Genomic DNA, 26,495 nt, shown 5'->3' with positions numbered 1-26,495 from the left:
AAAAAAAAAAAAAACAACAGTTTTGATAAAGGCATTGAAGTTTTATATTGTTAAGGCATTCTTGATCATAAGGAAATGAAACCTATTTAAACCAGCTCATGTAAAAGGAGATTTATCAAAAGGAAATAGCTGTTGTAGAATTCAAGGAAAAGCTGAACAACCAGGCCCTCAGAAAGTGCTGGAACCGAAACAGTTCTAGGGATTTCAGCAATGAGAGTTAATGGTCTCTAGTGTTCTGCTATAAATAGACTTCGGTCTCCATGAGGCTTAATTCAGATTCCTAAGGGAGATCTGATTTGGTCAGTGTAAATATCTGCGCCAGGTTCAACTCCAGTTGGGGATGGGGAAGGTGGAGATTTGGTACCAACAGAGTAATTTTGGGAATGACTGGAATTAGAGGCAAATTTTCTTAGTGCAGTGATTCTCAAACATTTTGGTCTCAGGATAGTTTACATCCTTAAAAATTATTGAAGACTCTAAAGAGCTTTTGTTTATGTGGGTTGTATCTATGGATATTTACCAAATTAGAAATTAAAATGAAAAACAATTTTAAAATATTACTTTAAAAATAATAAACCTATCTCATATTAACATAAATAATATATTTGTACGAAAAAATAACTTTTAAAAAAATTAGTGTGAAGAGTGGTATTTAAAAAATTTTTGCAAATCACTTAAATATCCAGCTTAGTGGAAAATAGCTAGATGTTCATGTCTGCTTCTATATTCAATCTGATGTGATAAATTGTTTTGCTTGAAGTATATGAAGAAAATGTGGCTTCAAAGGTATATAGTTGGAAAAGGGAGAAGTCTTTTATAGCCTTTTCAGACAATTGTGTATATTCTTCTCTGATACTATAGCAAAACTTGACAAGTGTTAGTTTTTTATAAGTTAAATTGGAGTGTGGAATCTGAAATCATATTGATGTTACTGTTACATTAAAATCCATTGGTCTGTCTTGCGCTTGAATAGATCTTTTACCCATACATAATTTTATAATATGCTTTGGTCATTTGGAAAGTATTGGTTCATTGAGTTAAGCAGATCTTCCAAGCATTTAAACATTCCATAATGCAATATCAGAAAGCCCACAGTAGTTATTATTACCACCCATTTCATCAGAAAAGTTTGTAAGTATTGGGAAGCTGTCATGTGGCTACAAGTATTCCAAAATTCTAATTTTTTTCATTAAAAGCTCAATTTTATCATTGGCAACAAATACAGTCACTTGTTTTCCTTGAAGTGACAGATTCACTTTATTTTCAAGAAAATGTCTGTTAAATATTCATATCTGAATAACCAATTTGTTCTTTGTTCCAAATAAATATAGTGTTCCATGAAACAAGCAGCTAGTTCAGCTCAAGAGTCACAAGTACTCTTCCCCAACCCCAGACAACCATTGTTCTTAAATGTCCTGCAGAAGTGCTTTATGCATACTTCTCATTCCATTACACAGAAATATGTAAAGGACCTGTACTCATTTAATAAAATTAATAATTGCTTCATCAAGAACATTCTTAAGTACAAGTAATTTTTTTTTTAAATCACCTATGCACGGTAGTAAAAGATACAGTGACTCTAGTACACTGTGATGCCATTATCCGGGTTTACGCTAAGTCAGCAGCAGTTTTACCCATCATTGATGTGCCATCAATGCAAATATCAACACAATGAAAAAGGCAAACAAATTCCTAATATTATTAGGAAAATAATTTTGACTTCAGAGGCCCCTTGAAAGAGATCCGAGGACCATACTTTGAGAATCACAACATTGGGAGAGTGTGTGGGTGGGGAAACAAAGGTCTATACTTGAGGTACAGCAGGGGTTTCATGATGGAATTTTACTAGATTGCTAGTACAGTCACTTAACATCACTTAATGTCAGAATGAATGGGATATTTTAAAAGATCACAGAAAGTTTCAAACTTTTGGTTAAACAGAAATGTTTTCCTAGGAATTATCATTTTCAAAAAGAGCTTAAGATGTTCAGATTTTCAGGGAGATATTCTTTCAAGTTTATAATAATAATAGGATAAACCATTTTAATAAAGTTTATGGAGGTTGTGTCATGTAGTAGTACATATAGCTTAACATTTTTTTCAAGCAGTTGAATGTATTTTAAAAATCTGAGCTCTGAAAAATTGTGCTTGGGAAGGTCTTACCTTTCCAGAAAAGGCATAAAAGGAACAGTTAAGACAGAGAATCCACTATTTCAGCTTTGTATCTTTTGGTCTTTAAAGGGTCTCTCTAAAGAGGAACAACGTTCCCTCTCTCAACTATTCGAAAATGTTTTATCACAGAGAAGGGAGTAGTAGCATTAACTGACTTCATTTCAACAAATATCTGAGTGACTATAAGCAAAAGGCATTATAGAAGGTCAGGGAGGAGTATGTTCTGAAATGAGTGGGAGATTAAACCAGTATTAATTTTGTGTTTAGGAGAGGAAGAGATCATTTAGTTAGGGAAGCTGGAGTGAGAATCAGGACTGTCTTTGAAGGTTACATTTGAGCTGGGTTTTGAAGGTTAGGTATTTTGAAGGTTGGAATTTTGATTGGCTGAGATGGGGAAGGGAATTCAGGCAGCAGGAGTGTCATGAGCAAAAATATGGAGATGGGGAAATGCAGTGTTTGTTAGTGTAGGGTGTGTACTGGAAATAATGAGTAGTGTGGCTGAAGCAGAAGATGGAGTGATGGTAGAGAACATTGGAAATTAAGTGGATTCAGAAGATGGAAAGTTTTCTGCCATGGCCAAGTAGTTTGGATTTAATGTGATAAGGCATAGGAGACTTTGAAAGTTATTGATTGAAGAAAGAACCTGTTTGAAGTATGCTTTCTGAATATTTATTTGACCTCATCCATTTATTTATTTATTTATTGGCTATTTTTTGAATAGCTACTCTGTGCCGTGTAAGTATGAGCCAAGGTGTCATGGTGAATCGAATAGAAAATAAATACTCTCACAAAATTTGCAGTCTAGGAAAGGAGATTTAAGAAATAAACACAAATAAAAATATAAATCATTGAAAATGTATTGAAGGAAAGGAATAAATTTCTATTAGGGAGAATCATGAGGATGTGCCAGATGCTGTTCTAGGTGCTGGGGATATAGTTAAGGAACAAAACATACAAAAATCCCTGTTCTCATGGAGCTCGTATTTGGGCAGCAAACAAGATAAAGTATATGGTATGTTAGAAGATGATACATCCCAAGGAGAAAAATAAAACCTGAGAAAGGGATGGAGAGTGTTGGGGTGGGAGTGAGTGTTGCAATTTCAGATATTAATAGAATGGCCGGCGAAGGCCTCACTAAATCACTACAGAGGTAAAGTTTGAGTAAATGTCTGTAGAAGATGAAGGAGTGAAGCAGCACTGCAGATAGGGAATAGCAAAAGCCACGAGTCATGTATGTGCGTGGCATCTTCAAGGAACCAACAAGGCCAGCATGGCTGGAGTTAAGTGAACAAAAACAAGGGAGAAAGTAGTAATAAGGAAGTCAGAGGGGTTAGTGGAAGTCCAGATCCTGCCATGTAGAACAGTGGTTTCACCCTAAGCTGTTTGTTAGAGTCACCTGGGCAGCTTTTAAAACTCTTGATGCCTGCTGCACCCATACCACTTAAATCAGAATCTTTGCAGGTGGGACTCAGTGGCAGAGGAGAGGGAGAGAAGTGGATGGATTTGAGAAGTAAGTGAAAGAAAGAATCTATTTAATTATAGATTGAATGTGGGAGTTGAAGGAGAGGAAAGTGTCAAGAATGACTCCCAGGTTTCTGGCTCAAGCAACTGGATGGGTAGAGGTGTCACTTACTGAGATGAGGGTGGGAGATAGAGAGGAGGGGAGGAGTAGGTGTGGAATTTGGAGGGAAGATCAGAAATCAGGAGTTCAATTTTAGACATGTTAAATTTGAGATGCGAATGAGGCTAAGTATAAATATGTTAAGTAGGCAGATATATGAGCGGAGCTTGAAGCAGAATCAGAGCTTGAGGTAATAAATTTTATATCACCTGCTTATTGATGGTCTTAAAAGTATCCAAGTGACATCATATAGGATAAATTTGAAAGAACTGGAGATGTCGAAACCAACTGGAGATGTCGAAACCGTTTAGCCTATTCTAGTAATCCAAACAAGAATTGGTGTTAGTGTGAACTAGGGTAGTGGCAGTGGGACTAGAAAATAAAGAGCAGGTTGGAGATTTGAGGACTGTGGAGCCCATATATAATGAGGGTAGACAGTAGGCATGGAATGAAAGGTAACTTTGAGATATAAAGCCTGGATGAATGATTGGTCCATTAGCAGATATAAAGCAGTCAGGAGGAGCTGGTTTGGGAAAAAACATAATATTTGGCCTTGGATATATTGACATTTAGGAGGGGCTGCAGAGCAGGTAGGCAATTTGGTCTATTGCCCTGGGCTTTGGAAGAGCAGATGAGGTTCAAAACAGATATAGAATTCATTTTTATACATTGAAAATGAAACAGTGTCATTTGTATAAATTGGTTCACCAGAGGAGCAGCAAAATTTTTGAAAATAACAACATCCATAGTCTTTATAATGACCTGTTAGGCCCTCTGTGATACATGGTCCTTGCCTATTTCTTGTACAGTGTTTTCCTTTGTTCACCATGTTCAAGCTACACTGCCTTCCTTTCTGTTCTTCCAAAATACCCAGCTAGGTCCTCCCTCAGGGCTTTTGTACTTTTTTTTTTTGAGACAGAGTGTCACTCTTTTGCCCGGGCTAGAGTGAGTGCCGTGGCATCAGCCTAGCTCACAGCAACCTCACACTCCTGGGCTCAGGCAATCCTTCTGCCTCAGCCTCCCGAGTAGCTGGGACTACAGGCATGCGCCACCATGCCCGGCTAATTTTTTCTATATATTTTTAGTTGTCTGATTAATTTCTTTCTATTTTTAGTAGAGACGGGGTCTCGCTCTTGCTCAGGCTGGTTTCGAACTCCTGAGCTCAAACAATCCGCCTGCCTCGGCCTCCCAGAGTGCTAGGATTACAGGCGTGAGCCACTGCGCCTGGCCAGGGCTTTTGCACTTTTTGTTTTCTCATTTTAACTCTTCCCTTCCTCTTGGTAGAGGGATAGGAGGGCAGAGAGAAAAATTGGTATCTAGGAGATACCAATTCCCAGATACCAGAGAGAAAAGTTGGTATCTGGGAAGTGGAGAAAGTTCCAAGAGATCCACACCTGCTAAGGTGTGAGAGTATGGGTGAGCCTCTAAGTGGAATGTCTGTGGGAGCCTTTGAAGTTGAAATCCTGTTAACACAAAGATACAGAGTACCATGTTGATCTTAGTGTACCCCAGTACTTAAATCTGTTGACCAGAGATACCAAAGCAGTGGTGGTTTCTCTGCCTTGGTGGTCTGACAGTTGGGTGGTGCTGGTGGCAATGGTCGACTTTTGGAATATAACATGACTTGGTGATGACTTGGCTCATTGCCATCTATCCTGCCTGCCCCCCCCATGGAAACATTTGCGTACGTGAGAAACTCCCTTCAGGTGAAAATTATAGGTAAATTATTTCAGAACCTTCGATTTGAAGAAACATCGTGAAAACAACAGGGAAGTTAGTTCCATGTCAACTTTGACACATTGTTAGGGATACTACTCTTTATGAGCTACTGTGTTATTCCTTAAGTGATAATGATAGTAGTGAGAGTGAGGTACTCCACACAAGTCCTTAAAAAGAGTTGTAATTTAAAAATCTATATGGTATTTATTTTCAGAATAAAAGCATTTGCTTTTCTTGATTATAAAATAACTCATAGAAAAAAATAGAAAAGTATAAAGGAAGAAGTAAAAAATTATCCCAAATCCCATCACACAGAGTTAACTACAGTTAACATTTTATGAACATCTTATTAGGTATTTGTTTAAATATGTATGTGCATGTAGCCATTTATAGCTTTATAAAAGTTGGATTATGTTTTAAAAATTGCTTTAAAAATTCTGTATATTATAGACCCCTTTTTATGCCAGTAAAAAAATAATCTCTTAAAGTAACTACATAGAATTATGTTGTATGGATACATTATATTTTATTTGGCCAATTTCCTACTAATGAGCTTTTTTCCTCCAGTTTTTGCTTATAAATTATGCTGTGATGAACATCCTTGTACATAAATCTTTATACACTGATCAGATTGATTCCTTAGGATTGATTCCTGAAATGGAATTGCTGTGTTAAAGGGTGTGCAATGTTAGATTTTTTCCTAATTATTCCTTAAATATTTTTATAATTGAAAGGACATTTAAACAGCATTAAAGGACATTTTAATAAAAGAAAAAATCGATTTTATTCTTACAGCAACTATTTTCTTCTTTCCATCTGATAAGTTGTTTCGTTTTGTTTTTTAAGTACCTATTTCTAGATCTCACTAGACCTACCAGGAGAGGGTAGGGAAAGACGTATATATACAGAAGAACTAAAATTCTGGGCATCTTATGTTACTTGGCAGCTAAGTAACATTCGTTAACTGCCAAGAAAGTGACAATAAGTGTAGGATTTCAGAGTGTACTGGACGGTTAGGAAACACTTCAGGGCAGGGTAGGACTTGACCTGGATCTGGAAGGATAGTATTCAGATATGAGGTAGGAGAACATTCCTGGCTTTCAGAGTGGTGTGAATAAATTTGAGAAAGGCATATGGTTGTATGTATGAGCTGACAAACAGGCTAGAGGCAGCTAATTGAAGAGGAGAGCTAATGTGGTATAGTGGAGAGGCTTATTTGGGAGCTAAGTTATGTCCTAGGGGACTGATTTTAGTACATCCAAAGTTATGTGTATGGAACTGTAAGATAGAACACATATATAGATATGGTCCAATATTAAGCAAACTGCATACATTAAAGTCCCTTTTTATAAGAAATAGAGGAGAAGGGTTATTTATATGCGATTTAAATAACGAGCTTCTTAATACTTAAATATTTTATTACGTAGTTTTCAGACATTTGCAACTTTTGTGGATCTCAGTTTCTTTTATAAACTCAATGGGTTTAGACAAGGTAGTCCTTAAGTCCTTTCTGGCACTGAGACTATTATATAACCTTTTAAGAATGCCTTGATTTTTATGAAATAACTTGGCTTGTAGTCAGGCTGGCACCCATTTGTAGCTCCTTAGGCACAATAATGCACCCCCATATCTGTGGGGGCAAAACCTCAATCAGATGATTCTCTAATGGCGTCCCAGATCTAGATGGATTCGCCTTTAGAAATTTAGTTGTTCTTTGTTTCTAAATGACATTTTGAGATTTTCATTGAAAGAATTTTATGGCTAAGACTGAGCTGCAAGAGGATGCTTTGAGGTCAAAAGGAATTATTGTAGTTTTAAAATATCCTTATGTAAATGATCCATCGAAATTTATCTCATGCTGGCTTCCTATTTTATCTTGAATTAATTCCCATAATGTCTTTAGTGTATGTCCATGCTATGTAAATGATTATTATTAGATCAGCCAAAATATAATTTTGGATGTAAATCTATAGGAAAAATTACATAATGCATTCTAAAGTAAAAGGTTGAGGATTTCTTTTTTACTGTTTGTTTTAAGTTTTGAATTACTTATATCACTTTTTACCTCCCTTAGTATGGATAACTGAGAACTGACTAGTACTTTTTTAAACTTTCTTTTTAAAGTACATAATCATATTCAGAGCTAATCAGTAGCATACTTTATCTCCCTCTTAGCATCACATTCTTTTCACTAAATTGTACTATTTTGACAAAAATATCGCATTTTAGGGAGAACCAAGGTAAAGTGTCATAAGGTGACCAACTGGCTCGTCTGACAGGCCCTCTCAGGATGCTCTTAACTTGGTGGGGTCTTCAAGATTCAGTACCCATTCCTTATTTCGACTAGTAAACTCATTTGCTTCAGTGTCACCAGAGTTAATTGGTTTTGGGAGAAGCAGCTAACTAGATTCATGGAGCATTGACAAAATTAACCAAAGTGCCATTTTATTAATGTACATGGTAGTCTTTTCTATGACCTCAAAAACATGTCTATTAGTGTCAAGGCATTATTAAAAAACTAATATAATAGGTAATATTTACTGAGTACTTGCTGTGTGTTAGGCATTGCTCTAAGCATTTTATATATGTTTAACTCATTTAATCTTCACAATAACCCATGAGGAAGATTTTCTTAATTGTATTTTGCAGATGAGAAGTCTCAGACACAGAGAGGTTTTTAAGTAACTTGCCTGAGATCATACAGCCAGCAAACATACTGTGCTGTACTAATCGAAAGATCACTGGATGTCTTAGTCTGTTTTATGCTGCTGTAACAGAATACCTGAGACTGGGTAATTTATAAAAAACAAATTTATTTCTTACGGTTTTAGAGGCTGGGAAGTCCAAAGTCAAGGGGCCCTACATCTGGCAAGGCCCTTTTGCTATGTCATCCTATGACTGAAGGTGGAAGGGCTAACGTGTGCCTTTGGTGGGTGGGGGTGGCCGAACCCTCTGGCAGTAACTAACCCACTCCAGCAATAACAACATAAATTTATTCATGAGAGTAGAGCCCTCAGGATCTTTTATCAGGCCCTCTCTCCCAACCCTGTTGCATTGGGGATTAAGTTTCCAACACAGGAACTTTGGGGGACACATTGCAACCATAGCACTTGGTAAGCATGGAATCAGCAAAGGGAAGTAAAATTCCTTGAGGCCGTTTTATTCAGATCCAGATATATTCACTCATTCCTTTTTCAAACATTTATTAAGCACCTACTATTTGGTAGGCAGTGCCTAGACACCAGGCTTACCAAGGCTAACATAACACGGTAAGTGCATCATAGGAACTCTGTCTAGTGAGAAAGAAAAGTAACAACAGCAAGAGATCTTACACATAGAGAGTGAGGAGGAAGCATTTAATTCTACTTGGAGAGATTAGAGTAGATGTTTACAAAGATGAGGGAAAAGGCATTCTGAGTAGAGGAAATATTATATTCAGTGATACCATAGCAAAAACAGCTTACTCTGTTTATAGGAATGGAAAAGGAAAGTATTGCAATTAAAATACTACAGTGTTCTAATGTCCTGGACTAAGCTGGTTGTTGGTTGTGGGAATCAAGAGAAACAGATGAGTTTGAGATGTATTATTGAGGTAAAACTGACAAGATGTGGGGATTGACTGAATTGGGAGTGGGAAGTGGAGGTTGGGGTAGTGAGGGAGAGTGGAGAGTTAAGTTACTGACTCCTAAATTTCTAGTTTGAGCACCAGGATGCATGATTGGATCCCTGGAAAACAATCAGGTTTTTGATGGAAGATGAACTTCCATTTTGGACCTTTTGAGTTCGAGATGTCTATGGAATCGCCACATGGAGATGTCTGGTAGCAGGTTTGCAGTACAGAAGAAATAAGCAGGTGTGTAATTGATAACTAAAGCCATGGGAATTGATGAAATGGAGATTGTAGAATGTTTTGGATTGGCTAGAAGGCAGGAGCAAAAGTAGAGAAGGACCAGTATTCCTCTATTTTTGGTAAATCCTTAGGTCCTGTTTCGTCTGCTTTTGATTTGGTAGAAATCTTGTCTTTTGAAGTATGTGCTTTAGGTAATTCTTCTTTCATTTATGGTTGTCCTAGAATTCATCTAAAAATTGTTTTGTATCTTGATTGTGGTGGTGACATGACTATAGATATTTGTCAAAATTCACAGAACTGTATACCAAAAACTAAATTTAACTGTATATAAAAATTATTTTAAAGATGCATCCAGAGTTTATTCCAGAGTTCTATGGATGCTCTTTTTTAATTAAAATTTTTTTGAATGCTCTACTCTTTGCATCCTTTTTACAGGATGTGATAGCAAAAACCTCATTTTAATACATTTTTCTAAACTTCTTCACCAATTCTTTGACCAAGCATACAAAAAAGAAAATGGGTAGATTTAAACTTATCTGTTCTCCTTCTCCTGCTTGGTTCTTAATAATTGAAGAAAAGCAGACGAGAAAGGACCTGGGAGACTCCACAAACTGGGTAGCAGGCACTATACCCATTCATGCCAGTCTTTTTTCCCCCCCCAATAAATTATGAATGATTTTACCATAGATAGCTATGGTTTGTTTTAAAATAAATTTTTGACATTTCTTTTTGAAATTAGTTTTTTATCTCCTTCAACTAGGTAGGAATTGAAATAAAGGTCTTAATTTTATTTCAGAATAAAGAATGAGGATAACTGTTCATGATCAGCCTGGGCAGCATACTGAGGTCTTGTTTCTACAAAAAAAAAAAACTAAAACAAAAATTAGCCGGGTGTGGTAGTGCATGCCTGTAGTCCTAGCAACTCAGGCAGAGGTGGGAGGATCACTTGAGTCCAGGAGTTGGAGATGACAAAGGGAGACCCTGTCTCAAAAAAAAAACCCAAAAAACCAAAGAAGAATGAGGCTAACTGCGTCATTTTTATTACCAACTACAATAAAAAGATATTTTAATTTAAATTAGCTAAATTAACACCAGTTGTAAAAGGTTTGTAGACATATCTATAGAAATGATTGGGTTAATTATAAACAATATGAAAGTTTCAAGAATATCAGACCTTAGTTTTATTACTAAAACTACTTTTGGAATTTATTTGCATTACACGATCTGATTGGACAAACTTTTCTGTGGGCAGTAACCAATAAATACGCACTTTGGTTACCAGACTGTCTGCAGCCAATTGTGATCTATTATTTTCTTTTATGTCATAGTAGTTTGTCATTTAGCATAGCAACCAAGCAAACACTGCTTTAGTTTGCTCTTGACAGTAGGAGCAGGCACAGTGTTAAACTGAATGTCTTTGGATTTGATTTTTAGATTAGTTTCAAGGAGTCATTAGTTTTTTTCTACTTGCTCCATTGACACTTAATACCAATCTAACTCCAAGAAACAGATTCTTCTATGTCTTGGCAACTATAGATTGTATTGAAAGATGTGATTATTTTATCTCAGTCGAAGACCTGTTTCTTTAATTGTGGGATTGGAATACTTGGTTTTGGGGTTTTTTGGGGGGAAGGTGTTAAAATTTGTATTTGAAAACAACCTTAAATTTTTATCCACTAATCTGTGGAATTCAGTCTGATAAATGGGACATTGAACTCTATTAGGTAGAATTTGTCAGCACTTAGAAGACTAATTTTTCTTCAGCTGCAACCTATCTTAAAGAGCCTACAAAGATCATATACCTGCAGGTAAGGGTTTCTTTATTAGTTATAGAATTTGGGGAACTCCCACATAATTTTTTCATAATATCATAGGCAGGACCTTTGCCAAGTATTATAACTCTTAAATTTGACTTTCCATCCCAGTTAATTCAACTCCCCCTCTCTTTTACAGTAGATGCCCTGTTGGATACCTGAAACGGTCTGCTCTGAGCCCAGTTTCTGAAGTTGGGCCCCATACGTAATCTGTGGTATAGTCAGAGCAAAGGCTAGAAGACCACCCTAATTTTGAAACAGATAATTAGGACTTGTTTTGCTTGGTTAGTTTTATGTAGAGGTGTATATAAGGTTGGCCTTGATTCTGAGTGCTTCCTGTTAATGCTTAAAATTGTGAAGCTTGTGTTTTAGTGATCCCTGATAATAGAAGAAACTGGCCGGGCAGGGTGTGTGTGTGTGTGTGTGTGTGTGTGTGTGTGTGTGTGTGTGTGTGTGTGTGTGTGTGTGTGTGTGTGTGTGTTTTTAAGAGATGGGGTTTTACTATGTTGTCCAGGCTGGACTCGAACCCTGGGGCTCAAGTCATCCTCCCACCTTAGCCTCCTGAGAAGTTGGGACTGACTATAGGCATGTGCCAACATGCCTGGTAGGGGTCAGTTTTCTTAAGAGATTTAGTGTTGGATATAATTGGTTTACTTGGATGAGGAGAGGAAAGAATGTGTTGGCAATAGTCTCATAGTGAATGTTCATAAATTGTTATTTTCTTACTTTTCTTATAAAGCTAGAAGGAGTTTCTACTCAAAATACGTATACCACATTGGACTTTTTTATTTTCTCACTGGCTTTTCTACTTGAATGTTTATTTGTACCTACTCTTCAGATTCTAAAATATGCATTTTTTTTGGTTAACATTTCTTTCTTCCTTTTTTTTTTGTCACCCAGGCTGGAGTGCAGTGGCCCAATTATAGCTCACTATAACCTTGAACTCCAAGGCTCACGTGGATCCTCCTGCCTCAGCCGCCTGAGTAGCTAGGACTGTAGGCGCATGCTACTACACTGGGCTAATTAAAAAATTTTTTGTAGAGACAGAGTCTTGCTATGCCCAGGCTGGTTTCAAACTCTTGGCCTCGAGTGATCCCTCTCCTTCCATGCGAGGCAGGAGGATCTCAAAGTGCTGGGATTACAGGCATGAGCCACCGTGTCTGGCCTTATGTGCTTTATTAACACATTTATCACCTCTGGAATCATGCACCATCCCATTTAATTTGGGGGTAAACTGCTGAGTTAATGGGTATCCTTTGCCCATGACCAAGACAAGGAACTAAATTCACTTTTCACTGTGCTGATAATCATCTCTGGATGAAAGTGGCCAGATTATATGTGGAGGAATTTAGCCATACATCTTACTAAATCCACATCTTGATCTAAGACAGAGCTAGGCCTTCTTGGGGTTCATAGAATTTGCAGTATAGATAGCTCACTTACTCTCCTTGAATAGAAATTTATTTTTTGTCAGTATCGTCTTTTACAAGCACCGCAAGGAAAGAATACAAATCTTGTAAACAAACAATGAAAAAGTACCACATATCATGTCTGCTATATTTTTGGTTGGAGTTTGTCCACTTATGTATTCATAAAAAACATTTTGCACCTCCCCTTTTTTTGTTCTAAATCTCACTGGCTCTTCTGCTTAAAGGTTTGTTTGTACCCACTCTTCTATGACTAGCTCTTGCCATCCTGAATGGATTATGTATCAAGAGGGTAAGTGCTAACAGGGCATCGTTTTGGAAGTACATACTGGTACATTTTGGAGGACAATTTGCCAGTATCTATCAAAATAAACAATGGCAGGCTCTTGGGTCTGCTTGTGCTTATGTTCAAACAATACACTTGTTTGCTACATTGTTTGCAGTAGCAAAAACCTGGAAACCACAGGGCAGATTACAGTGGAATTCTGTGCTACCATTAGAAAGAAGAAGGTATATGTGTGCCTATAGCAAACACATAGATTTGCTGATACTCACCTTTTTTGTTCATTTGTTTTTTTGAGAATACAAAAAAATAGTGATTGTCTTGAGGCTTTAGACAGGTTTGGGAATCTAGAAGGAAACTTTTACTTTCAATTATAGCTTCCTATAACTTTAGAATTATTTATATTTTATATGTATTGCTTTAGTTTTTAAAAGGCATATATGAAGAGAGACATATAATTTTAACAGTATTTTCAAAGGTGCATAGAACTTTAACACTGGAAGGAGAGATTCTTACATAGTCACCTTCATTATAAAGATGAAAAAGTTCATATTTAGGAGAGTATCTGCAAAGCCTGCACTAGAATTCAGGTCCTGAGGACAGCAATGGCTTATGAATATATTGACTTGTTCTATTCTTATTCTAACAGTTTATTCAATGGATGTCCATTTCTCATTGTGAAGAATTGATTTTGGAAGACCCAATAAAATGTTGACCTTTGTAAGACAGTTCTTAAAGTAACTACCTCTGGCAGTGATGAAAAAGTATAATAGTAGTGTTAACTCTACCCCGTATTTTTCACTTAGAGGGACCCAATCCCTTAAATTTATTTATGAGTTCCTTAAGTATTATTTGAGTGAATTTCTCTCTAGAGCCCAAAGCTTCCCTTTTTGATTGGAATACCTAGCTGACTATTCTAGATTTTTAAAATCGATTTTACTGTGTTTGTTGTTCCATCTCATTATCCAGGGGTGAATAGATGGGCAGAGAGTCTTTGTAACTTCTAAATGGCTTGCTCTTTAAAGGAAAAATCTACTATAAGAGGTAATAAGAAATTATCTAAAGGAGGAAATTTCATATACTGAGGAGAAGCTCTCAGTTGAAAATATTCAGATTAGGAAGGGTCAACCTGTACTAGTATAGGTAGGGAAAACTTACTCTTCCAAAATTTAAATGATCCATAGGCCTTTCTCAAAATGGGTGCTCTAAATATTTGATAATAATTTGATCAGGCTGATAGGATGAATCTGCTTTGAAAGAAAGAGTTTTCAGGAAATAAAGATGACTTTTCACATATTGAGGATCCAAGTCAAATTATGTGTGTGCTGTTTTAATCAGTAAAGGTTTGGTTAAATTAAAAGGGAGAAAAGGTTATAGGGGTCAAGAACAAATAGAGTTGTAAATTTATCTTTGTAACCCCATTTCCTTAGAGGGAATCCAGTTTGTATAGCTACTTTAATTGATTTTGTTGTGAATGTAGACTGAGCAGTGGAATTGGGTAGCTTGACAGTTGACTTAATTTGAACAGTAGCCTTAGGTAAGACTAGAAAGCTAGGTTGGGGATGTCATTGTTGCATGTGTTTTCTGGTTTGTTTTCTAGTTATCCTTTCTGGTAATGTAGAGAATTTGGTTGGTCCATTTGGACCCTACATGATAGGTAACTATAGTGCCTCACCAATGTCTTTGTTGCATACTTTGTTTTTTGTTTTTTTTAAATGAGTCAGGGTTTCGTTCTGTCACCCAGACTGGAGTATAATGGCCTCATTATATAGCTCACTGCAACCTCGAACTCCTGGGCTCAAGCTATCCTCCTGTCTCAGCCTCCTGAGTAGCTGGGACTATAGGTGTGTGCCACCATACCTGGCTAATTTTTCTATTTTTTGTAGGGACAGGATCTTACTCTTGCTCAGGCTGGTGTCAAACTCCTGGCCTCAAGCAGTCCTCCCACCTGGGCCCCTGAAAGTGCTAGGATTATAGGCATGAGCCACTGTACCTGGCCACATTATTTATCAATCATCATTCAGCCCAGTGTCCTTAATTACAGTCTGTTTTTCACCAGTGTGTTATCTTTCTTTTTTTTAACCCACATTGAAATTCTTGAGCCCAGCATCTCCTTTTTCCAACATAACTGCGGGGACATACTACGATAGCCTAGATTCTGGTCTAAGCTCTGCTGCTGGCCTCCTGTGTGAAATATATCACTTTGGACAAGCCAGTAAGCTGCTTTGGAGTTCAGTTTCCTGATCTGTAAAACAAAATAATTTGACTGGATAGTATTAAGTCTTTTTATATCTGTAGAATTGTTTTACTCCTTTCTTCATCAAACATTTATAAAGAACCTTCTGTGTGCCAAGCACAATACAGGATGCTCGGGGTGTAACTCCCTTGTCCTCAAAGAGTATTCAGAACTCCTTTCACTTTATTTAGATCAGCTTAGTCTTTTACTCTTGAAAAATCAAGTGGTATTAGCAAGTTTTCTCGATTTCTACTGTCACCCTGTAAGGCATTTGTTAAAATTGTTGGTGTTATTTAGATCTTCATCTCCAAAAATACTAAAATCTCTACCTTTTGTTTTTCTATTTGTAAGCTAATTTCCATCCTGGAAAACAGATTCCATTTTCCTGATCCTATTATGACCAGTTGTTTTCTTTAACTGATAAAAAGTAAACTATGTACTATAGAGTAAGACTTAGTGGTCAGGAATAACCAGTGATTTCTTTAAGGCAAATGAAAAATAAAGGCAGAGTCTAGAGGCATGCTGTAATTTTTGAAAAGAGAGTCCTAAACAATATTATAGGAAAATTTTCTAAGATTAAGTATAGCTTTGTTTAAAAATTTTACACTCAAAGAAAAAAGAAAGTTCAATAGAGATTCCGTTGGGCACTAAAAAGAAAAAGACCAGGGGCTGCTTCTGACATTGAAATGGGCATTATCTCAGCAGGGACCCCACTGCCCAGGTTCTGACACTCAGCTCTGCAGGACCAGAATGTCATTATTATAAGTGCACCCAGAAGATGATTAGGCTATGTAGACTGTAGACAAAGTAGAGGATTAATTCACATGAAACACATTCGTAGAAGGGGTAGGGGTGGAGCTGCTACTTTTGACTGGTCAGAGAAGACCTCTATTTAAAGAGGTGACTTTTAAGCTGAGACCTAAATAACAAGAAACAATGGGAAGATCTAGAAGAGTCTTCCAGGCTGAGGGAAGGGTGCAAAGGCCCTGAAATGAAAATAAGCTTGGCTTCTTCATGGAAAGAAAGCCTGTGTGTTTGGAGTGAAGTTAGTGATAAGAGAGAGGAATAGGTGATGAATTTGGTATAAGGGGCCAGCTCTTATAGGTTCAGATAAAGAGTTTGAATTTTAAGTGTGGTTAAGTGGAGGAGAGACATGATCTGATTTGCATTTAAAAAGCTCACTGTGGCTGCTCTGGAAAATGCATAGATTGGGCTACAGAGGAAGCTGGGAGATCATTTAGGAACTGGTTAACACTGTTTAGGTGAGAGAAAACTGTCGCTTGGACTAAATAGGGAATATTGAGAAGCAGGATAGCACACAAGACTTGCTGATAGAGGGGTTATGAAAAGATAAGGTTTTTGGCTTGAGCAACTGGTTTGAAGATGGTGCCAGATAGTATTTTGGTCATGTTAGACACCTGAAATGAATATAATTAAAGAATGGTGGAAATTTTGCTTTTTAATTCTGTGAGCTTGCTGCACAGGAGAGAGAGATTTCTGCGGGGAAAGATGCTGGTTTCTTGGAAACTTAGACTAGAAAATTACTCTGGCATGTTAAAATGGTAGTCACTTTATTTATTTATTTTGGTAGAGATGGCATCTCGCTTGCTCTTACCCAGGCTGGGCTCAAACTCCTGAGCTCAAACGATCCTCCCATCTCGGCCTCCCAGAGTGCTAGGATTACAGGCGTGAGCCACCGCGCCTGGCCTATTTTTAAAAATTAATGATGATTAGGTGCTAAACCATGAAAAGTCATTCTAAAAGTATTAGGACATAAGATTCGTTCCCAGGAGCCAGTCTTGGAAGTAGGCATGAACCCATTAATGATTTGCTGAGGTCTCCATTAATAATGGTGCTTAGAATTCATTCGAACAAAAGAGCACACTTTTCTACAGAGTTGCCACTTGAAAATGAAATTGGAATTGACAGCCGGTAATATAAATGTATCTTTCTCAGATATTTTTCCAATTCCTACGTGTCGAATAAAACATACCTGATCTAAGAATCACCTAGTCAAAGGAATTAACAAAGTATTCTATTAGGAGTTAAAAGACTCGAGTTCTAAACTCAAGCCCCTTACTTAATAGCCATGTGACCATGACAAATGGGAACTGTGAGTTTCTGTTCCCTTATTTGTAAAATACTTGCTCTGCATGCCTCACAGAGCTGTTAAAAATCCCAAATAAGATCATGAATGTCAGAGTACTTTGAAGACGGTGAAGCATTGAACACTGCTTGTGAGGGAGTGGTTATATAGCCTAAAGCATTTAACTGGAAAGGACTTTGGAAGTCCTTTTAAAGGAGGAGACCAAGAGGATGAGGGTGGGAGTGCACAGGTTGTTTCTACTGTGAATCTTGAGGTTATGGTTTCTACTACTAGCCTATAGTGTTCAACTGTACAGATCCATTCTAAGTGGCTTTATAATTCTTAACCAAAGTGACTTGTGAAACAGAGGATCCGGGATACATTTAAATGCTATAAAGATGATAAAATGTACAAGTAAGTTTGATTTCGCTCTCTTATTTGGTAATTAGAACTTTATTCCTAGCCATAATGCTAAAGTGAAAGGAAGCAAAATATGGTTAGTATTTTTTACTTTTTGTTTTTGTCCCCTTTACTTGACCTTTGGGCTGTGGAATGGCATTTTGTTTGGTTTACCTGGGAGTATCTTTTTCTTTAAGAAGTGAAAAGTATAAACATGCCAGAGTCTTGCTAGCAGTTGAAAGCAACTGTTAGTTAGCAGGACAGTGGAAGGAAAAAAAAAACAGGTTGGGGATGGAAAAAGTAAAGAAAGAGGGAGGAAAAACATTTGAAAGAGGAGAAAAAGCGTAAGTCATTTCAAGGGGAAAAAAAAGTCTCAGGTGTTCTTTTTAAAATTTTTCTTTGAGTTTTCATGGACTAAAACTTGAGGTGATTAAAGAAGGAGGGATTGGCCCTTAGAGAAGAATAAATAAAATTAAGGAAAGAGGGACGACGACGAGTTTCTTAAGGAGATTAGAAGGTAGAATGGAGACCAGCCTGGGCAAACATAGTGAGACTCTGTCTCTACAAAAAAATAAAAAATCAGCCAAGTTCAGTGGCAGAAACCTGTAGTCCTAGCTACTTGGGAGGCTGAAGTGGGAAGATTGCTAGAGCTCAGGGCTTCAGGGTTATAGCAAGCTATGATTGGGCCACTGGAGTCTAGCCTGGGCAGCAGAGCGAGACCCTGTCTCCTAAAAAAAAAAAAAAAAAAGTAGAATGGTGGAGAGGAAAGAGAAGGTGCTCTATGGAAACATGATTCCTTATAAGGATTTACAAGTCCCTATGAAGATGATGTTGGATTACTATGGGCATTATTTTTATTTCAGATGTGCTTTCTTACTGAAGCCAGTAGCCTCAGTGCTGTATAATTCCCGTCAACTATAGCAAAAATATTTTACCAACATAGAATTTTTATTAGTGAGATGATCTAGACTGAATTCATTGGCTTTTTAAAAATTTGATTCGGACTACATTATTGTCTATTTAAAATACTACTTTGATGCTGAATTTTTTTTCTTTAGCTTTTCTTTTTTCTTTCTCTCTCTCTTTTATTTATTTATTTTTTTTGGAGACAGTATCTTGCTCTGTCTCTCAGGCTAGAGTACAAGGCATCATCATAGCTCACTGCAACCTCAAACTCCTGAACTTGAGTAATTCTCCACCTCAGCCTCCCAAGTAGCCCGTACTACAGGCTCATTTTTCTGTTTTTTGTAGAGACGGGGGTCTCACTCTTGCTCAGGCTGGTCTCCAACTCCTGGCCTCAAATGATCCTCCCACCTTGGCTTCCCAAAGTGCTAGAATTACAGGCGTGAGCCACCACGCCTGGCCTAGCTTTTCTAATTTATCATTTTTCCTGAAATTTTCACTGATTTGAAAAGCGTGAAAAAAAAAGCCAAACAAAAAGAGATTATGACAAACACTGTCAGCCAAAGTCCTCTTTATTCACTTTCTCAGTTCTGTTTCCAACCCTTACTCCCAGAGACAACCTTTTGCCATGAATTTAGTGTGTATCCTTCCAGTGCAATGTAGATGTGTGTGTATATGAAAATGTATTGCTTAATGTGTTTAATTTTTAGACAATAAATTATGTATGTGTGAGTAAATATGTATATATACATATATGTACAGCAGCCATTTTTTTTCATTTATTTTTGTTTTCTAAAATCTATCCATGTTGATATATACAGATCTAGGTCTCATTTTAGCTGTTTTATTTCACAGAATGAATATTTCAGTTTTCTCACAACTCCATTTGATGGTTATTTAAATTGTGTTCCCTTTTTTTTTTTGCCATCACAGAATTCCAGTGAACAGTCTTATTCATATCCCTTCTGATCATCATCATCATCTTTTTTCTCCTCCTCTTCTTCATCATCTTTTTTTGCTTCAGTGGTTTGATTTTGTGCTAAATTTCTCATTATTTGAGTTCTCCCTCTTGGTCCAACACTTTGGTGCTTATGGCCGTTATGCGAGGGAGGGAGAGGCATCAGGGAAACTTTTCATAGCTTGAAATACTGGTCCTCCTTTACCGGAGCATGAGAGATTCTCAAGTTTTCTTTCCGTATGGATTCTTTTTGAAATCTGGTAAATTTGGCAACTTTGCATTTTAACATTTTGCATTTTTATTGTCTCATAGCCAATAACTTTTTCATAAACTTTAGTAACTACCCACCTTTTCTTCTCTTTCTGACTTTTCTTGCACTACTTAACTCCTAGAATAATTTCTACCCACTAAATGTGGGACTGTTTAGTGAACTCCATTCCAGTTCATGCAGTTCTTGTGTTCAGCATGATCCAGACATAGCTGATATTTATAGAAGAGTTTCTTGAAGCATTCTTAGCTAAAGGAAGCATTTTAAAAATACGCCTTCACCTTGCTATCTGATTAGAATTATTACATATAAATTTTGTTAAAGGACCATATGTTTCAATGACCAGTGGTTTTCATTTATAAATTTTTGTTTTCTGGAGTCTTTAATCCACTGTGCTTTTATTCGGTATGGTGAGGTTGAGTATATTTTTAATTTCTATGCTCCATGTTTTTTCACCCTTTAAACCTGGATCCTATTCAGAGCTTTGAGCACTTGGAATCCTGAAGTGTTACAAATGAAAACTGTTACTCTTCTCTAATAACACACTCTGCCTGCAGCAAGTGTTTGAGTAGGACTTCCTTTCTTAACAACTAGTTTGGGCAGCCACCTGTCTCATGAATATATCAACTATTTTTAAGAATTTGAGAATTTGTGTGCTGAGTATTTTTTTTTAAAACAACCAATAAGACCTTAAAATGGAAATCAGAGTAATAAATATAACCTAGAATATCAGATGTCTGTGTATTTTCTCTCACATCTGTTCCTGCCTTGGGATTTGTTTCAGGTCATAAGTATTGTGGTTGGAAAGTAACCTTTGCATCTAGGCTTACTCTGATTTTAACATGGATGAAATATTCTATCAAAAGTACTAGCACTATATGTATGCTTAGAAATATTGGTCATGTCACCCAGTTTTGTTTAATGAATTATCTTCCTTATGTCATTGTAATCACTGTTTGAATGGAGTTGGTTACCTGCTCTTTGCACATCAACCCCACATTTTATGATGCAGAGAAATATTCCTATCTTACATCTTTCTTTGGAAGAAAATTATGCTCTTATACGGAACACTAACACCATGGAGTTTTGTTTTCTCTTCCACTCTGGAAACTCTGCTGTAAAACTTTTTTTAGTTCCTAAGTCAAAAATAATTTTTTTCTAACTATAGTCACCCTCTTGGGATATTTCATCTGGATACATAACAGAAGCCTGTGGGAGTCAAATTATAACATAAAGAACTTTTTTCTTTAAATTATATTTTGCTTACATAATTCTTTCATTATAAAATACTTTTTTCTGACTATAAAAGTAAAATATGTTTTTTTTTTTTACAAACTTAAAAAAGTATAAAGGAAGCACTCAATTTTAACGCTTCACATATTGTCAAGTAATTCCTGTAACAGTTATGTCATTTTACACCTGCACCAGGGTTCTTGTCTCTTTGTGCCCTCAACAGCATTGTTATCATTAAAAACAGGTATTGCACATTTCTTAGGGGAAAATATAATTATGTTTGTTTCAACTTTTTAGAAGTCTTAACTGTGACTCAATACGAGCATAAACCTGAAACTTGTTAGTAAAATAAACTGTTAATTTGATAGAGGGAAAACATTCTGTTTTTTGAGTCTGTATAGTTACTGTGTAATCTTTCAAGAATGGAAACCCAAAAGAAAAGATTAATTCAGTCACTCATTAAATAAGTATTTGTTTCTGGCCTTCCATGTGCCAGACACTGTCTGGGTGTAGCAACGAAACAGACAAGAACCTGCCTTCGTGGAACTTGTTTTCCAGTTAGAGAAGACAGATTATAAAAGATACTGCATGGTAGATGACATTATGTGCTGTAGAAAAAAATAATGAGGCAGGAGTAGGATTGTGTCTGTGGGTGGAGGGGATTACATTTTTAAGGGTATCTGGGAAGGCTCACAGATATGGTAACGTTTAAGGAAAGACCCAGCAGTGGTGAGGGAGTGCACCTGAGAATATTTAGAGGAATATCCATACAGGGAATAGCGAGTACAAAGCCCTGAGGCAGGAATGGGCCTGTTCTGTCTGAGGAACCACCACAAAGAAGGGTAGTAGGGCTGGAACATAGCTCAGGAGAATGTTGTTGGAGATGAGGCCAGAGAGGTAATGGAGTCCAGATTGTGCAGGCATTTTTGGCCATTGTAAGGCTTTTACCCAGAGTGAAGTGGGAAATTATTGGATATTCCTCAGAGGCCACAATTATACTACTAAAACAAAAATACTTGTGTCTTGGCTTTGCTTTTTTAGAAGCTTTTGTTTCTTATAATAATTTGGGTATTAACTGATGGCTCCTACTGAGTAGTCATACATATATTTAAACATTTATGTTGGTACAGAAAATTTCCCTGAAATACAGATCTTAGATATTGCATTTAAATTCAAAGAAAAGGGAGTATAATAGGAAATCCTGACTCTAGGCATTCATTCCTGGGTGGCCCTGCTTTATTACTGAATTCTCATCCTGAATTGTCTTCTTTAAAAAAGAGGTATATTCTCTGCAGGACATATTGGAAGCTAGCTAGCTAGATATCTACTCTGTTAGGTTATTTTTTTTTTCTTTTTTTTTCCTTTTTTTTTTTTTTTATTTCAGCATATTATGGGGGTACAGATGTTTAGGTTACGTACGTTGTCCTTGCCCCCCTCCCCCCCCCGCAAGTCCGAGTTTCAAATATGTCCATCCTTTGGGTGGTGCGCATTGCACTCTTTGTGTAAAGAAGTATAGTTCATTTCCATTGCAGTGTAGCATTATTTGAATACCACAATTTATGTATCTATTGTACTATTGAGGGACACTTGGATGACTGTTACAAAGAGTGCCGCTATGAACATTCTTGTTTAACATGTGCTCATAGACATGCACAGGACTTTCTCTAGGCCATATATTTGGGAGTGCAATTGCTGAATCTTCAGTTTTATTAAATAATAGGAAACTATTTTCCAAAGTGGTGGTACCAGTTTGTTCTACCAACAATGTGATAGTGTCCCTGTTGCTCCCAGTCCTTACCGGTATTGTCAGACTCTTTTTAATTTTGCCAGTCCACTGGGCCTGAAAATGTTAATTCTAGCAAATTAACTAAGGAACCAAAACCTTGAGCCTAAAAAAAAAAAAAAAAATTAGAGAGTAAAGGACTAAAGGTATTGGTTTCTGCTTTAAGAATCACAGATGTAGATATTCGTTTTCATTTGTTAGAGTTGGTTGGTAGCTTCTGCCTTAGAGTAGTTACTTACAAAGTTTTAAAAGATGAGGAACCTTGTCTGTCTTTTTCACCACTGTGTCTCAAAGAATGCCTCGCACAGTTGGTGCTCAGTAAATATTTGTTGGATGAATTTGACCTAACACCTGCTACTCTTAACTGAACTTGATGAGATTTTTGTAGGTTTTATTTTATGGTATTTGATCAAGACTGCCCTGTTTTAGCATCAGTAGCTTGGGACAGTTTTTGGTGATAGCTCATTCCATGACTGATAGTAACTGGATTTGGTTTACCAAAACCTGTTACAGCCTAGGAGAAGCTTATTTGTACCAATGTCCTAGTTAAAGTTGGTGTTTGCATTTTCAGGAAGAGAGTCTGTTTTCAAAGAATCACTTACCCATGACTTAAGCAGTACTTCATTTTCCCATGAAAGGGAAGACAGCACCAGCATTTCAACCATTCTTATCCCTGTTTCTGTTTTGAGTCACTTTGTAGGATGTGGGAGATTATTAGGATGGTGTTATTACTTAAGATGTCTTACCAGCCTTCAGCAGGAACCTCTTTCTCTCCCTTGTATAATCAGTATTAATCCAATCTTTAGTGACCACTCCCCTCCTCAAATCTCAGTGTGGCAGTTATTTATTAAAACCATAGGGCCGGCCGGGCGCGGTGGCTCACGCCTGTAATCCTAGCACTCTGGGAGGCTGAGGCGGGCGGATTGTTTGAGCTCAGGAGTTCGAGACCAGCCTGAGCAAGAACAAGACCCCGTCTCTACTAAAATTAGAAAGAAATTAATTGGACAACTAAAAATATATAGAAAAAGTTAGCCGGGCATGATGGCACATGCCTGTAGTCCCAGCTACTTGGGAGGCTGAGGCAGTAGGATCGCTTGAGCCCAGGAGTTTGAGGTTGCTGTGAGCTAGGATGACGCCACGGCACTCACTCTAGCCAGGGCAACAGAGTGAGACTCCGTCTCAAAAAAAAAAAAAAAAAAAAAAAAAGCCATAGGGCCGGGTGCAGTGGTGTACCCCTCTAGTCCCAGCTACTCAGGAGGCTGAGGCAGTAGGATTGCTTGAGACCAGGAGTTCTAGGCTGTAGCGCACCAGGATAGCACCTGTGAATAGCCACTGCACTGCACTCAAGCCTAGGCAACATAGCCAGACCTTGTCTCTAAAACAAACAGAAAACCATAGGATACATGGCTTTGTTTAAATGTGTCTTGGTTTGGTATAATTTACCCACAGAGCACCATTTTTTTTTCTTTTTTTCTTTGTTTAAATCCCCTTGTCTTCTAAACAGCACTTTTTAAAAAGGATATTTTACATAAAAACTTAATAATAATTTTATGAGGGAGCTGGCAAAAGTGATCACTCTTTTCTTATGAATATTGTCATGGGGCAAGTCACTTATTTCATTTTTGTTGCTCTCATAGGCCAGTTCATTAGAAGAAATAGCTTGGATTTTTCTGACTTCCATTTCTAAGTATAATCTTTTTGAGAGATAATTAAGAAATAGAGCATTCAGAGTTAGTGATGAGATATAAGAATGTTAATTTTGACGAGTAAATCCATTTTACTAGTCATTTCTTTGCAAACGTATCACCTTTTTGTGAGATTTTTCCCTTTTAAGAATAGCCAAAGTTAGTAAAGACTTGTATAAGATTCCGAATCTAGTTATGTCTGATTCATCATCTCTATTTCCAACAGGGATTTCCTGTTAGACAAGACAAATTAGAGTTTTCCTACTGACTTGGTGAGTTTTTACATAGTTTTATTTTAAACATACATTAATCATGAGGGAAAAAACAGAATGAAATGCATAAAAATATTTACCATGACTTTAAATAAATACACATCTTGAGTGCAATCTACTGTTGTATTTTAGTGCAAATGGTAGGTAAAGTTGAAGTCATATAAAGTAAGCATGTAAGGTTTTCTTTTATAAGGGTCATTACAAACAGTGTTAAGGAAACATTTTTCATAAGTGGCTTCAAAAAGTTTTATTCTAAATTTTCTTACCTGGAGTAAGCCAGAACTATTTATTCAGATCATCTCTGGTGAATATATAGGTTTAGCCTTTACGCCAGTGGTGGAGAATAAAAGATATTTGGATTTAAGTTTTTAATCAATGGCTGATAATACATGATATGGAGACCTTAGAGTAAGATTATTTTTCTCCCTAGAAAAGATTTTCAGGGAAATTAGAATTACAGTTTATAAAAAGAGATACCTTAAAGCAATTCATGGGCTTCATTTTACTCTATAAAAGGAGTTTGATTTTGAGCGGATTGCCTTTGTGTATTGTACCTGAGAGCTCATCTCCCTATGGGTAACTGAAAAAAAAAACTTTCTACCATTTTGGCTAGCATCTTAAAATTTTTACTTTGTGGTATGAAGTTTTTGTCTCAAATGCTTATGTATGTTTTTAGAGAGTCTTGGGTGAAATAGGTATTATTGCATTTTAATCTTTTAAATTCTGACACAGATCATCAGGAGCCAGGAAATTCTGTTAAGACAGACATTTTGTCTAACTTTCCCCTGTTTTGTCTGCCTGTGTGGTTTTACTTTTTCCTTGAGTCATGAATTTTGGAATGAACACTTAAAACTAAGAACTTCCTGACCACCCTTTGTTCCATATTTAGTTTACTTAGGATCTTAACATTAACATAGGATTTGGCTTATTTTTAATAACTTTGGAAGAGATGGAATTTATTTTCTGCAGATGGTTTGTAGGTAAGGCACCTGGTCTATGTAAACAGTAGTCAGGTTTCTTCAGCTAAGACCATAAAGGAGAAGATTAAAAGCATACATAATACTTCGATCTCTCTTTCATAGTTGGAAGGAAGTTTAGGTGCCTTTCAGAAAGAAAAGTATGTCCAGGGAATACCGAGTTCTGTACTGCTACATAGTAATAGTTAATACTGGACACAATTGGTTGTCCTTTTAATAGACCAAATCCTCTGGAGCAGGTGAGCCTTTTCAGTTTCCAAGTTCATGACTTATTCCAAATTGTATGCCCTAAGACTAATTTAGACTTTCTCCTTTGGAATTCATTCCTTGGGCCCTTTTCATAGCCAAATCATGTTAGCAAGAAATATTTTTAAATGGCTTGACAAAAGTGTAGATGACCAAAGAGAACTGCCCATTAAATTTGGCTTCTATGAAGGCCAGAGGACCCTGTGGGGTTATAGCCACTGCCTATTTGTTTCGTGAAATAACTTCTGTATTTTAATTCCTTGCAGATTGGACACACTTAGTATTAGGGCCAACCCTTTCATCTGTTTACTATTTAGACTTTATAAGGTTCTTCCTAGTCATAGTTGAGAGGAGAGGGTAAAAGGCTATAACCTCTCAAATCTCAAAACAACTTTGGGAATATTAACTGCAAAATAAATAGAATCTTCTTTTACATATTAATTTCCACCTGTTTTTATCCCCACTTAACAATAGAGATAACTGGCTGGGTGTGATGGCTCACATCTATAGTACCAGCACTTTGGGAGGCCAAAGTGGGAGCATTGCTTGAGCCCAGAAGTTCA

General features: G+C 36.9%; 1 protein-coding gene across 2 annotated transcripts in view; it reads left to right on the top strand.

Moving 5' to 3' along the window:
• The window catches only part of SPOP (speckle-type POZ protein), a 69,685-nt gene that overhangs the window by 10,931 nt on the left and 32,259 nt on the right, over window positions 1-26,495 (top strand). Inside the window, exon 2 of one of the 2 annotated variants that reach the window (XM_012661406.1) lies at window positions 24,664-24,709. The exons of the other annotated variant lie outside the window; for it this stretch is intronic. The gene's annotated coding sequence lies outside the window, so the exon portion shown is untranslated. The remainder of the gene's footprint in view (window positions 1-24,663; window positions 24,710-26,495) is intronic. 2 annotated transcript variants of the gene reach the window in all.

Source organism: Propithecus coquereli, unplaced genomic scaffold (genome assembly GCF_000956105.1).
Source record: "Propithecus coquereli isolate 6110/MARCELLA unplaced genomic scaffold, Pcoq_1.0 Scaffold119, whole genome shotgun sequence".
Classification (NCBI taxonomy): domain Eukaryota; kingdom Metazoa; phylum Chordata; class Mammalia; order Primates; family Indriidae; genus Propithecus; species Propithecus coquereli.
This window is presented reverse-complemented; position numbering and strand designations above follow the sequence as displayed.